The sequence below is a fragment of the Balaenoptera musculus genome, chromosome 7 (assembly GCF_009873245.2).
Source record: "Balaenoptera musculus isolate JJ_BM4_2016_0621 chromosome 7, mBalMus1.pri.v3, whole genome shotgun sequence".
Classification (NCBI taxonomy): Eukaryota; Metazoa; Chordata; class Mammalia; order Artiodactyla; family Balaenopteridae; genus Balaenoptera; species Balaenoptera musculus.
The window spans coordinates 64,472,785-64,489,429 of record NC_045791.1 but is presented as its reverse complement, the minus strand read 5'-3'; positions in this window follow the sequence as shown (position 1 = coordinate 64,489,429).

The following is a 16,645-nucleotide window of genomic DNA, read 5'->3' as shown; positions in this document are numbered from 1 at the left end:
TTTAAAAAATAAAAAAAAAGAATAATAACAAACTTATATCAAAAGTTTAAATAAAAGATAGGACCTGTTGTCTGGGCCACAATGAGATATCTACTGAAATGTATAAAATTTTAAAAGACCAGCAATACAAAGTGTTGTCAAGGATATAAAGCAACTAGAACTTTCATGAGTTGCTGGAAGGAATTTTAACATTTACAACCATTTTGGAAAACTTTTAAACAGTTTCTAGTGAAGTTAAATGTACACTTACCCTATGACCCAGCTAACCCAGACTCATCCTGGTATATCCCAAGAGAAATGAAAACATATTTTTACAAAAAGACTTATGGAAGTTGCTCATAGCAGCTATATTATTAAGCTACAGACTGAAAACAACTCAAATGTTTATTAGCAGGAGAAAAGATAACCAAACCATGCCCTATTCATAACATGTAATCTTCACAGAAACCATGTGGAAATAAAAGGAACAAAAGATTAGATATTGTACAATTCTATTTATATAAAGCTGAAGAAGAGGCAAGAATAATCTATCATGATAGAAATTAAACTTAAAAATACAAATATTCATATGCTTCTGTGAGGGTATCACTTGGAAATGGACTGACATGATGGAATTTTTTTTTTTTTTTTTGCTTTAGGTGTGTGCATCTGCCAAACCTATTCAACTCCATAATTAAGAGCAGTACATTGGATTACATAAAATATGTACCTTCATTTCAAAAGAAGGGGAAAAAATGGAAGGGAGATTAGAGCAGTGTTTCTCGACCTTTTTTTTTTTCATTATTCCTCCTTAGGTAGCTTTTTCTGAACACCTTTTTTCCTAATCACACCTGCATATATGAAATTTTAATACCACAGATATATCTATTTATATATATTCATATAGTTGTGCTTCATACATAATATACTGAAGTTTTTTGCTCTCTCCCCAGTAACTCATTTTCACTTGCTTGGGGACAATATTACTCCCACTGAGAATGCATGGGCTAGAGTTAAGTGGGTTACACAGTAGGTTGTCAGAACCACCAAAGTGAAATTTAAAAATTATTCATAACTCCTTTATTCCCCAAATGAGAAATTGGCCCAATAAATAAAGTAGTCAGTGAGAATATAATTAATTTGCTTGCAAAGGTGAGGTAAGGAAACTGATATTTAAAATGTTAGGACAGCAGAAGCGAGAACTACAATCCTGCAGCCTGTGAATGAAAACTACATTCACAGAAAGATAGACAAAATGAAAAGTCAGAGGACTATGTACCAGATGAAGGAACAAGATAAAACACCAGAAAAAGAACTAAATGAAGTGGAGATAGGCAACCTTCCAGAAAAAGAATTCAGAATAATGATAGTGAAGATGATCCAGGACCTTGGAAAAAGAATGGAGGCAATGATCGAGGAGATGCAAAAAATATTTAACAAGGACCTAGAAGAATTAAAGAACAAAAAGAGATGAACAATACAATAACTGAAATGAAAAATACACTAGAAGGAATCAATAGCAGAATAACTGAGGCAGAAGAATGGATAAGTGACCTGGAAGACAGAATGGTGGGAATCATTACCATGGAAGAGAATTTAAAAAAAGGAATGAAAAGAAATGAAGACAGCCTAAGAGACCTCTGGGACAACATTAAATGCACCAACATTCTCATTATAGGGGTCCCAGAAGGAGAAGAGAGAGAGAAAGGACCCGAGAAAATATTTGAAGAGATTATAGTCAAATACTTCCCTAACATGGGAAAGGAAATAGCCACCCAAGTCCAGGAAGTGCAGAGAATCCCAGGCAGGGTAAACCCAAGGAGAAACATGCCAAGACACACAGTAATCAAACTGACAAAAATTAAAGACAAAGAAAAATTATTAAAAGCGACAATAAGTACTAGGAATATAATGCACAGCATGATAAATGTAATTAACACTGCTTTATGTTATATATATGAAAGTTATTGAGAGAGTAAATCCTAAGAGTTCTCTTCATAAAGAAATATTTTTTCTTTTTCTTTTATTTTGTATCTATATGAGGTGATGGATGTTCAGTAAACTTGTGGTAATAATTTCACAATGTATGTAAGTCAAATAATTATGCTCTACACTTTAAACTTATACAGTGTATTATGATAATTATATCTCAATAAAATCAGAAGAAAAAAAAAAAGGGAAAAATGACAAATAACATACAAGTGAACTCCTATAAGGTTAACAGCTGATTTCTCAGCAGAAACTCTACAAGCCAGAAGAGAGTGGCACGATACATTTAAAGTGATGAAAGGGAAAAACATACAACCAAGATTACTCTACCCAGCAAGGATCTCATTCAGATTTGATGGAGAAATCAAAAGCTTTACAGACAAGCAATAGCTAAGAGAATTCATCACCACCAAACCAGCACTACAACAAATGCTAAAGGAACTTCTCTAAGTGGGAAACACAAGAGAAGAAAAGGACCTACAAAAGCAAACCCAAAACAATTAGGAAAATGGTAATAGGAAAATATATGTCAATAATTACCTTAAATGTGAATAGATTAAATGCTCCAACCAAAAGACACAGGCTCACTGAATGGATACAAAAACAGGACCGATATATATGCTGTCTACAAGAGACCCACTTCAGACCTAGGGACACATACAGACTGAAAGTGAGGGGATGGAAAAAAGATATTCCATGCAAATGGAAATCAAAAGAAAGATTGAGTAGCAATACTCATATCAGATAAAATAGACTTTAAAATAAAGAATGTTACAAGAGACAAGGAAGGACACTATAAAATGATCAAGGGATAAATCCAAGAAGAAGATATAACAATTATAAATAAATATGAGCACCTCAATACATAAGGCAAATGCTAAGATCTATAAAAGAGGAAATCGACAGTAATACATTAATAGTGGGGACTTTAACACCTCACTTACACCAATGGACAGATCATCTAGACAGAAAATTAATAAGGAAACACAAGCTTTAATGACACAATAGACCAGATGGATTTAATTCATATTTATAGGACATTCCATCTGAAAATAGCAGATTATACTTTCTTCTCAAGTGCCCACAGAATATTCTCCAGGATAGATCACATCTTGGGTCACAAATCAAGCCTCTGTAAATTTAAGAAAACTGAAACCATATCAAGCATCTTTTCTGACCACAACGCTATGAGATTAGAAATAAATTACAGGGAAAAAAACGTAAAAAACACAAACACATGGAGCTAGACAATACCTTACTAAATAACCAATAGATCACTGAAGAAATCAATGAGGAAATCAAAAAAACCTAGAGGCAAATGACAACGAAAACTCAATGATCCAAAACCTATGGGATACAGCAAACTCAGTTCTAAGAGGGACGCTTATAGCAATACAATCCTACCTCAAGAAACAAGAAAAATCTCAAATAAACAATCTAAACTTACACCTAAAGGAATTAGAGAAAGAAGAACAAACAAAACCTAAAGTAAGTAGAAGGAAAGAAATCATAAAGATCAGAGCAAAAAACAAATGAACAACAACAAAAAAAAGAAATAAGAAAACAATAGCAAAGATCAATAAAACTAAAAGCTGGTTCTTTGAGAAGATAAACAAAATTGATAAACCTTTAGCCAAACTCATCAAGAAAAAGAGGGAGAGGACTCAGATCAATAAAATTAGAAAAGAAAAAGGAGAAGTTACAACAGACATCGCAGAACTACAAAGCATCATAAGAGACTACTACAAGCAATTCTATGCCAATAAGATGGACAACCTGGAAGAAATGGACAAAGTCTAAGAAAGGTATAACCTTCCAAGACTGAACCAGGAAGAAATAGAAAATATGAACAGACAAATCACAAGCACTGAAATTGAAGCTGTGATTAAAAATCTTCCAACAAACAAAAGTCCATGACCAGATGGCTTCACAGGTGAATTCTATCATTCATTTAGAGAAGAGCTAATACCCATCCTTCTCAAACTCTTCCAAAAAATTGCAGAAGAAGGAACACTTCCAAACTCATTCTATGTGGCCACCATCACCCTGACACCAAAAGCAGACAAAGATACTACAAAAGAAAGAAAATTACAGACCAATATCACTGATGAATATAGATACAATATGCTCAACAAAATACTAGCAAACAGAATCCAACAACACATTAAAAGGGTCATACAGCATGATCAAGTGGGATTTATCCCAGGGATGCAAGGATTCTTCAATATATGCAAATCAATCAATGTGTCAATTTGTTAATCAACACCATATTAACAAATTGAAGAACAAAAACCATATGATCATCTCAATAGATGCAGAAAAAGCTTTTGACAAAATTCAACACCTATTTATGATAAAAACTCTCCAGAAAGTGAGCATAGAGGGAACATACCTCAACATAATAAAGGGCATATATGACAAACCCACAGCAAACAGCATTCTCAATCGTTCACCACTGAAGTGAAAGCGTTTCCTCTAAGATCAGGAACAAGACAAGGATGTCCACTCTCACCATTATTATTCAACATAGTTTTGGAAGTCCTATCCATGGCAATCAGAGAAGAAAAAGAAATAAAATGAATACAGATTGGAGAAGAAGAAGAAGTAAAATTGTCACTGTTTGCAGATGACATGATACTCTACATAGATAATCCTAAAGAAACCACCAGAAAACTACTAGAGCTAATCAATGAATTTGATACAGTTGCAGGATACAGAATTAATGCACAGAAATCTCTTGCATTCCTATACACTAACAATGAAATATCAGAAAGAGAAATTAAGGAAACGATCCCACTGACCATTGCAACAAAAAGAATAAAATACTTAGGAATAAACCTACCTAAGGAGGTAAAAGACCTGTCCTCAGAAAACTACAGGACATTGATGAAAGAAATCAAAGATGACACAAACAGACAGAGAGATACACCATGGATTGGAAGAATCAGAATTGTGAAAATGACTATACTACCCAATGCAATCTACAGATTCAGGGCAATCCCTATCAAATTACCAATGGCATTATTAACAGAACTAGAACAAATAATCTTAAAATTTGTATGGAAACACAAAAGACCCCGAATAGCCAAAGCAATCTTGAGGGAAAAAAATGGAGCTGGAGGAATCAGACTCCCTGACTTCAGACTATACTACAAAGCTACAGTCATCAAGACAATATGGTACTGGCACAAAAACAGAAATATAGATTAATGGAACAGGATAGAAAGCCCAGAGATAAACCCATGTACTTATGGTCAACTAATCTATGACAATGGAGGCAAGGATATACAATGGAGAAAAGACAGCCTCTTCAATAAGTGGTGCTGGGAAAACTGGACAGCTACAGGTAAAAGAATGAAATTAGAACACTCCCTAACACCATACACAAAAATAAACTAAAAATGGATTAAAGACCTAAATGTAAGACCGGACACTATAAAACTCTTAGAGGAAAACATAGGCAGAACACTCTCTGACATAAATCACAGCAAGATCTTTATTGATTCACCTCCTAGAGAAATGGAAATAAAAACAAAAATAAACAAATGGGACCTAATGAAACTTAAAAGCTTTTACACAGCAAAGGAAACCATAAACAAGACGAAGAGACAACCCTCAGAATGGGAGAATATATTTGCAAATGAATCAAGGGACAAAAGATTAATCTCCAAAATATATAAATAGCTCATGCAGCTCAATATTAAAAAAACAAACAACCCAATCCAAAAATGGGCAGAAGACCTAAATAGACATTTCTCCAAAGAAGACATAAAGATGGCCAAGAGGCACGTGAAAAGCTCCTCAACATCACTAATTATTAGAGAAATGCAAATTAAAACTACAATGAGGTATTATCTCACACCAATTAGAATGGGCATCATCAGAAAATCTACAAACAACAAATGCTGGAGAGGGTGTGGAGAAAAGGGAACCCTCTTGCACTGTTGGTGGGAATGTGAATTGATATAGCCACTATGGAGAACAGTATGGAGGTTCCTTAAAAAACTAAAAATAGAATTACCATATGACGACCCAGCAATCCTGCTACTGGGCACATACCCAGAGAAAACCATAATTCAAAAAGACACATGCACCCCAATGTTCATTGCAGCACTATTTACAATAGCCAAGTCATGGAAGCAACCTAAATGCCCATCAACAGACAAATGGATAAAGAAGATGTGGTATATATATACAAAGGAATATTAGACATAAAGAGGAATGAAATTGGGTCATTTGTAGAGACGTGGATGGACCTAGAGACTGTCATACAGAGTCAAGTAAGTCCGAAAGAGAAAAACAAGTATCGTATATTAACGCATATATATGGAATCTAGAAAAATGGTACAGATGAACCAGTTTGCAAGGCAGCAATAGAGACACAGATGTAGAGAACAAACGTATGGACACCAAGGGGAAAAAGTGGGGGTGGGGGGCTGGTGGTGGTGTGACGAATTGGGAGATTGGGATTGACATGTATACACTAATATGTACAAAATGGATAACTAATAAGAACCTGTTGTATAAAAAATAAATAAATAAAATGGAATATAAATAAAATGGAATTCAAATAAAATGTTAGGACAAATGTTACATATAAAATAATACATAAAATTTTTATAGACAAAAAAGATAATTGATTTTATCCATTAACAGCCATCTGTATTAAACATTTTGAATATTTTTAAACTGATAGTTTATTCTGCCTCAGAAATAATGCCTCAAGCAAAGTGGGTACAGAATTTTATAATCTTGAAATACAGAGAACTCTTTCATAAATTTACTTCAACAGGTATCTATGTACCCTTAATTTTTTTCCCCTTTCTCTATTTTAAGTCTTCCTTGAAAAAAAAAATTAAATGAAAAAGCTCTTTCTACTTTTACACTGCTTAGAGCTGGATATATTCCAGCAATAAAAATGAAGTTTTCCTTTTACCATTTGTTTACAATAAATAGCTTTAGCAACTCAGTGGTCATCAGAGTTATAACCAAATATTTATTCCATATTTCTTTTTTATTATTTAAATTTTACATCACTGGCAAAGCTATACTTTAAAGTTTTAAGCTTTATTATGCTGGTATATCAGGCAAATGAGTGTTTGATGGGGTGTGCTAATGTGAGCTAAAAATAAAATCCCATCTGTTCACCTTTCAGACTACACTGCATCAGTATCCTGCATATTGGGTACTATGTAATTTAACGAAACACAAATAAAAATTTGCTTATCCTTAATCTGTCTTTAACAGTAAAACAGGCTACTTTTAAGAGGAAACAATTCATGTATGGTTTTCTGGAATGCAACAAATTTGTATATTTGTCAAGATAAGCCAAATATAAATAAAAGTAAACAATCTAGTGACTGTTTTAGGTCCAAGAAAAATAAAATACTTAAGAGTGTGTACCATTAAAGTCTCATCAACTCGCCAAGTGCTTGAATAACATATAATACATTTTAAAGTAAATACATAACCAAATATTTTTCACATATAGAATAATTTATTGGAAAATACATATCCTTGTTTATGAATTATTATGTTACCTGGCTAAGTAAGCCCTATTGCTTCATTTATTTTACTTTTACAATCAGTCTTCATATTCCTTTATGCATCAAACCTGTTCCTTAATATTTTCTATGCCATAAATGTTCTTGTTGGGCTTTAGTGAGTAAACAGCCTGATGATAAACAGAAAAAAATATTCTTGCAAATCCATTGTGTTGTTCGATGTAATTCCACAATGTACATTTGTTAAAAGCATTTTTAAGTTAACATTTAATATTTAACATTTGCTATGGATATTTTACCATCCTATGATTAGGAGACACATTTAAACTCAAATAGACATAGTCCTTTCACCTATTTATCATAACCAGTTCTGATAGCTTTCATTGAACTACTAAGACCACAACCATTATTTAAAGTATTCCATTTTGACGTATAACACCACTCAGTGTATGCATAGGATGGTAATTCTATCTTATACCCAATATACTACTTGATAGAAATTTATATACATATTTTTCTCTTGAGGCATGATTATTTTGTTTTGCATTGATGATTGTATTTCTATCAAGGATAGATATAAACATACTCTCTAGATCTTTTCCTTTCCACTTGCCTATTCACTCACACACAGATATTTTAGTCAAAACCAAAATAACCTGAGATGTAATTTCACAGAACACCGTTGGAAATACCTGCTCTCTAGTAATAGAAAGATGCTGAATCATCATCTTTTAGCCTATCTTTCTGCCTGAGATTTCCTGGTTTCTCACACCACATTGCTTTGACTATGTAACTTGGTTTCTATTTTCTTACCTAACCCACTTGTCTGATGGGTCGGTTTGACCATTATATTTGGTTTGACAGACTGTGCATATTATTACCTCAACAAGGACATTTTAAAGCATTAAATGGAGCCCTAGTATTAAGTAAACTGGAAAAAGAAGCGTAAGTCAGGTCTGTCCTGGGAAAATTTGGCTGAGTGGTCAAATTAAGGTCTGATCATACTAGGACAGGATTTCTGGTATCTGTCTTTCATCCCCATACATTTATGCCATTTGAAACCCAGTACTTCTCACTTGACCAAAGGATGGATGGAATAGTCCACATTTAATTTTCTGTGCCCATCAGGAGGGATGGATATGATGTTTTTCAAATAATCACTTTTATGCTCTTTCTTATAAGATCTTCAGGTCAATTTCTCCTCTAAATAGCTCATGTCGCCTTCTCTGATTTAGCCTTTTCTGCAAGCTCTCTGCTATGTTCGAAACTCTAGAATTGACCTCTTCACCTTTGGAAGTTTTGAGAAAATGGTAGATAAGTCCCTATAGATGCTATACTTTAATGTGGAGATTCTTAATGTATGGTGGAAAAGAAGGAAAGTTTTCTTTTTTCCAAGCAAAGTTTTGTAATTTTATATTAAAAAAATATATTTACATATCATACGGGACATCATTAATTGAAAAACATTATCTATTTTATATGACTCTCATGGGATTTATATTTTTTAAGTTTTTAAATAAAATATAATAAAATTGTATACAAACCAAGAGGGAATTGATAGATGCCTGGATGGAGACTCTCTTTCAGTGCAGTTTTTGGCAAGAGTAGATAAGTATTTAGAAATAAGATTCTTACTGTTGTGGTACACCAGCAATACTTCAAGACAATAAATCTTGAAATTAAAACCATAAAAGTGAATAATTTTGAGTCTAATGTTTTATGAAACAATACAAACAGTTAAGTCTTTGTAATCAGAGAAGAGGGGTGTTTAGACTAAGATTTCTGACTAGCTGGACTATACTATTACATAATTATAGCACTCAGTTATAGTCAAATAAACGATAATATTTTAGTGGATAATCTACAGGGTTTTTTTGGTATTAGCACTAAACTGAGAGATGTGATAGTGAAGGAAAGAGCAGATTATTTTAAAAGGACTATAACATAATACAACTTAGCATTAGATGTACAAGTTAGTGTTTTTTAAAGTACAAGCATAGCACAAACTTCTTTTTAAAAATGTACGTTACTTATTAACTTTGAAGTGGATGTACATTACATATTTACAGTTTGTGTATAAGACTTTTAAACATACGGCCCATTTTAATTTTAAACATGTGTCCTGTTTTGCTCCTGAGCTATCTAAACACAGAGCCACACACTGACTATTTAATAAGTGGTGCTTACTGCCAGGCCAAATGCCAACTGCCAGTGCCATCTTGTGATAGTATCTATCAAAGTATGAGAGTTGAATAACCTGTACTTTGTTTTTTTTTTTACTAAAAATTCAGAAGCTTTTTTTCAAAAGTAAAAGAATATGACTTCAGGTCATATTCTACTGAGGTTATTTGAGATGCTGTTCTTTAAAGTGAATCTACCTCCTTATCACCATTTTATTGGGCTCAGCCTTTCTTCCATCTTACTGAGTGTACCTTGTCTTATTTCCTTATATCTTCTTTCAAATTTCTGTACCTTTTGTCTTCAACCTATCAACTGTCTACTATCCCGCACAATCCGATTTATTGTAATTTGAGAAAAATGTTACCTTGTATAATTTTCTTTCTTTATTTTGACAAGAACAATTAGACTGATAGCCAGATGATTCACTAAAGAGCTGTTTAAAAGCACTTTCTTTTTTACCTGACTCTCATTGTATAGAAAAGAATATGCTTTTCTACCTAACTCTCACTGTGTAGAAAAGAATATGTAGAGAAAAGAATATTACTTACATATGATGTAAGTAATTAAAATGATTATTTACATCATTTATAGCATTTCAATCAGTGCAGTGGATAAAATCACGTTGTTTGTAGACAACTCATTAACTAAACAGGATCTGACAGTAATAACTGGACAGTTCATTTACCACATGGGAATTATTTTCCATTGAATAATACACTTAAGAGGAAAAGTTTTCAGTGAAAAAAATATATATGGGGAAAACCTTCTTGTCTTAAAATAGAATTTAATTAAGAAACCAATACATGCATATATACATTCTCATCTCATCCAATTAAAAAAAAATAGAATTTATGTTATACCAGTAAAGTTTTTATGTTTTGTTTGCTTCTTCTCTGATCCCTTGAATTACTACTTTCTATCTTAATAAATGTAGTGGGTAGTAGTAAAAATCAAAGTTAAATGATATGTGTTTATTTTGCAGTTGGACAACCTGCTATTAATTGGTGTTATGGCTTACTATCCAACATGGAGTGATGGATTACTAGAATAGAATTGAAATAATGCTGGATGTGAGTTCTAGCATACTTACTAGTACAAAAATTCAGGAAACTGGATATTTTGTATGTTTAAATTGAAGGGAAACAACCTTTATATCATCAAGAGCCAATCGGCCTTTTAGTAAAACTATTTGGGACATTGTTTAGCAAAATGTTTGCTGTTGAATAATATCACAGATTATTGCATATTATTTTTACATTCCTGAATGTTTAGTCCAAATGTATGTGTTGCACATTTAACATGACTATAAACATATAAATACTCTTGGACAGGTATGCAACGTGTTTTTGTGTATGTATATGAGGTGTGTGTGTGTGTGTGTGTGTGTGTGTGTCAGAGTATACATGGATTTGCTAAAGCTATATTTTATCATCCTGGCACAGACCTTACTATCAGATAGAAGGGTCCATATTTGACCTGTTATAATCTGTTTAATAATACTTTTTCTGTGTTCAGTGTATTATAGTGGGTATAATGTTGCCTTGGGAAGCAGAGGTCTGAACTCTTTATTCAGTTTTCAGAACTTACTACATGGCTTTTAATGAGTCATTTAACTACTCTGTGCCTTACTTTACAGACCATAAAATAAGTTTATAGTTAAGTGTATAGAAAAATGATTTCCCAGGTTTTGAATTTTTATGATTTTCTATAGCAAAAAGAAATCCCTTTTCAACTTTTCCACTGTAATTTAATTTCTTCCAGGGTTGGATTAGAAAATAATCCTCTGTAGTCATTAGCACAGAAACTAAAATTAGAAATTTCCATGAGGGAACACAGAGAAGAATGGATATTATTAAAAAAAAAAAAAAAAAGTTTACCAGCTTTATTATTTCCCTGGCTTGACCAAAAATTTTGTTGAACATTTCTAATTTTATGGCACCACAATATGTCAGAGGGAGGAAAAGCATTAAAAAAAAAAATTCCAGTGCCCTTCATTGCTTAGATGTAAATTAAATTTATATTCTGAGTTGTATTTAAGTATATTTTTTAAAAAAAGCAGGGATAATGATAGATAACATTCACTGAGTGTGTACTATGTGACAGTTACTGTGCCAGGAATGTAACAAGGTCAATTTCATTTAATTCTCAAAACAACCCTATGAAATTGATTATAGTATATTAATTTGGAAACAGACTTTAACTCTGAAAAAGTGGTAATCCTAGTACAAAAATATTTTTTTAATCTCATAAAATCATAGACCTAGAAAGTCTTCATCCATTTTCCTGCCTCTAGGCTTGACTCTACATAAAACATCCCAGAAAAATTAAAATGTATCATTTTTTAAAACACCTTCAGGGAAAGCAATTAACTTTCCTCCCTTGGAACTTAAGCAAGTTTTATGATCAGCAAATTACTTTTCTATCTGGTCTTGATCCTTTTTTACCCTATTCTAAAACTATAGCTTTTCTAAATTTCATGGAATTTATAAAATATCCGTTAACATATTTCACATAATAAATTGTGCAGAGAGTGTTAATTGTGATAATTGGCAACACTGCCTTTATTTGAGCTAGTGGCAAAAATAGCCCACTAATGAGAGATCAGAGAATTTAAGATCCTGATAACAAGTTATAGATACTTTAACTGGTTGTAGCATTGAAAACGGAGAAGGTAATAATCATGGCACATGGCTCTGCAAATAACTGACCTGAATAGAAGGAAGGCTAAGGGAGAAGTTCAAGTCCACAGACAACCTTGGGAACTAGGAATATGAAATCCAATGTGATGGATCTCCCACAGGGCAACATTTTAATCTCCTTTCTTCCCCCCTCTCCCCGCCTCATTGCCGCAGATTTGTTGTTTTGTTGGATTTTTATTTTTTTTATTTGTTTGTTTTTTCTTTTTGGCTGTTTTTAGGAACAATTACTATCCAAGCCTTTATTTTCCATTTTTGTCCCTTTTCTTCCTTGTTTTACCATTTCTGAAAAGAAACTAGTTTCTATAGCTGGGCTTAAGCAGTAGGCAAAGAAAATTGTGGTTACAAGAAAAAAGGTGGTTATTTTTTGTTTGTTTTACTGCATGAGTCTATACCTAAACAAGCCATTCCTTTTAATATTCTTAAAATGTATTCTGGTTCAGTTATGAGAATGTGTTGCTGATAAATATTGCTTTATTTCTAATAAAAAATTTAGTACCTTTAAAAATTTCCCTTACAGGTTTACCTAAAGTGAGGATTAAGTAATATTATATATGTAGACAGATACATATACACATGTATCAGTTAATCTTTTACTAATAGATTTTATAATAATTACTTTATTGATAACTAAGCCATAGTTTCCCAATAAAGCTAAAAGTAAACAAGAGGAAAATTATAAAAATAAATAAAACCTGAAAATTAAAAGAGAATTTTAAAAGTGATCCCTATGTTAAAGTGGAAAAAGAACTCTAAAATTTCAAAGCAAAAATGAATTAACACAAAAAAGAGACTATTCAATGTTAAAACCTAATGCTGTAACAATAAAATTTATCTGGGTAACATTTTACTGAGTTGCTTTTAATATCTACAACAGAAAGAATGAAAATGATTAACCTAAGTATTAAACTTAACCTAGAAGAGGAATACAATAAGTCAAAAGAAAATAGGATGGAATTATTAAAAGTTGAAATTAACAAAATACAAGAAAAAAAGTAGAATAAAAACAAAATTTGACCCCATAAAAAATGAATAGCATGCATAAACCCTTGGAAATTGTAATTTAGACAGAGGGAAATGAAATTAAAAAAAAATACACCACCAAGAACAAGAAATCAAATATAAGCATTGCCATAGAAGACATGAAAAGTGCTACATAGACAATAAATGTTAAAATCTAAAGGAAATAAATATTTTCTAGTAGAATATAAATTGCCAAAATTGACAAAAGAAGAGGTTGGTATCATGAATTATAGAATTTAGTCAATACTCGCCGATGAAAACCAGCAAATCACTAATGACTTTTAACTGGCATGACAGGGCTTTTTCAAAGGGGTTATCTCAGCAAGTTTATCATTTCAAAGGGGTTTATCTACCCCATGCCAAAACAGAATTTACTAAATAAGATTAACAATAGAATTTCATTTCTGTATTAACATATTTACTGGCTAAGTCCCCCATATCAGCAACCTCTACTAGAAACTAAATAATTTGATCAAGATTCCCTGAAACATTTTTCAAATAATCAAGCAATCAACTTTTAATGAGCATCCACTGGGCATGCAGCCTCTATCCTGCATATTCTTGGCTCTAAATCTTGCCCTCTTGCCAATACTTTTTCACCTGTTATGGAAAGACATGCTATCAATAGATTTCACATTTCTGTTGCAGGAGTAACTCCCTATATACCAACAGAACTATTCTGTATGCTCACACTTTTCATGATCTCATGGTTGCTGGTGTAGGCAAGGGTGGTTAATGCATCTGAGTTTGGTCATAGCCACTGCCCCCAAATTATCTGTCCAAGCTGCTGTCCTTTGTAATTCAGTTCAATATGCATTTTTGTCTACTAATTTCCAGTCATTGCGCTCAGCACATGGGGCCTAAGAGTTTAATAAGACAACATAATTTCCCTTAAACTATTTATACTCCAAATATAAATAATAATAATAATTCACTACAGTAAATTCTGATGAATGGACACATGGATGTTTGACTCCTGGTTTTACCATTACACATTGCGTAAACATCGGTAAGTTTCTCATTAAAAAAAAAAAGGTATTATACTGGGTTTTATGAAGACAATCCTATACAAGAAAAAACTTATATCCATAATTGTATTTATAAAAAAAGAATAAAATAAATCCCCATGTGCAAAATTCCAGATTAAAGCACAGAATATTACCAATGATTTTGTAGCCTCCTGCTGTCTCCTCTTTGAATGTATCACTTTTTCTACTCACTCAAGTTAAAAGAACTTTTGAATTTTATTTTTCACTGTGTTTTATGTATGTGTTTATTTGTAAACAGTATATAGTTGATTTAGTTTTATCTGATTTTGAAATTTATAAATGGTATCTTAACTACATGACTGTTTTTGAAAGTTGGAAGTTCTCATGGTGATGACAGAAATGCAAGAAGGCAAGTCAACTTCATAAACATGAAGGCTTTCGTGTATGGAGGCTTTGCTCACTTCCTGCCTATTAGCATTCCATAGCTAAGCCCTACATAATAGCTCAGGGAAAAATACACCTCTTTATTGGAAGGAACTGCAAAACAACATGGCAAAGGGCTTAAATAGCAAGAGGTACAAATACTTAAGAACGTTAATGTTAACGCTGTCTTCCACATTGAGTGTCTTTTGTAACTTCTTTAAGAAAACTTCTCATGTATTGTTAATGTTTTTACATTGTATTTTAAAATCTTACGAAGTTAGGAGAGATCATGTGAAATCAGTGAATGAGTTCAAATTTTTATCCTCTTTCTAGTCTTATTTTACATTAACTCAGAAGATGGAAGTCTTGCCAACACAACATAATATTTCACATTGCTCTGATGGTATATAGGGATACACAATACTTACTGCAACAAACACTAAAATGGTAAGAAAATTTGAAATATTGTCAATTCTAGGTATGAAAGTTAAAGAAGTTGGACTGATTTTTATTTAGGAAACTAAAATAATGTTCATTGCTAATCTCCAGATGAATTACCCAAAACTAGGTAGAATAAAAGCAGATATTCAGCAAACTAAAAGCAATTCATTACCTTAATTGTGATTATGGCTTCATTATACATTTTAGAAATATATGGTTTATTGTATTATAGTTATATTTCAATAAAGCTGTTTTTAAAGGTGCTTTATCAAACTATATGAGTCATTGACCATGTTAAGTTGAACAGATATGGACTAAAAGGCAGTGTTCAAGTGGAGTTTCTAGGAACATCCTCAGGAAAAGTAAAATAACTTAAAATGCATCATGTATAGGTATATTAGAAAACCTTCCAGTGTCCTGGGTAGTATTTGTAATTGGCTACTCTCTGTGTAGGTTTTAAATATAAATGGGTTTCCCAGAGTGGGGACATGAAAGAACTTCTGTGAGATCTCTCTGGCTGTTTAAGTATATAATAATAACAAATAACACCTAGACAAGATGGGGAAAGAGCTAAAATCTACCAGAATTTTCCCAAAGAGAAGACACTACACTCTGCTGTTTATTAGAAAATAACCACCCATCCTTTTCTTTGTTGGGAAGTGTGTAAAGTTCTGCTATCTTTAAGAAAGATTTATAATGTGCAAATCATTCTTTGAAAGTCCTCTAGAAGGGAGAAGAGACACATGAAGGTAGGAATAGATAATGCTTAGGATTTCTTTCTCTTCTGCATTCTAAATGAGAAGAAAAATTGAAGTTATGAGTTCAGAATAAATCTTGAAAGACCACGTGGATTTAACTTAAGAATACTGATTAGATTTCAGATATCCTCTCGATAATTAAAAAAAAAAAAAAAAAGTGAAGTGTATTTTGCTCTCCTTCCACAACCATGGATGGATTGCTGTTTATCCTACTTCGGCTGCATATGGATTAGACACATGAATTCTTAATTGAGGATACAATTTGCATTCTTAGCTTTGCCTATTATTATTATCCTGTACTTAGTTATACACAGCAAAGTAAAAATAAATCAAATGTATATGATCAATTTAAGATTGCTTGTTCTTGAGAGGAAATAAATCAACATCTCACGTTTTCTTTTATTTGGTGGGTGGGGGAGGGGAGATAACTTTCAATATGAAGAGTAACGGGAGTAGTTCGAATCCAAATGAGAATTTACAAGATGTTTCGAAGAAGTCCAAAGGTGTTCTAATAGAGGATGAATTCTCTCAATTACACCCTTCAGTACTACAAAAGCTATAAAGTTCCTAACATTTTTTAATGTCAAAAATCATCCTTCCAATGGTTTTCAAAGCACGTGCTTCATGTCGTGGCAGAGAACATTTGTTTAATCTGTACGGAC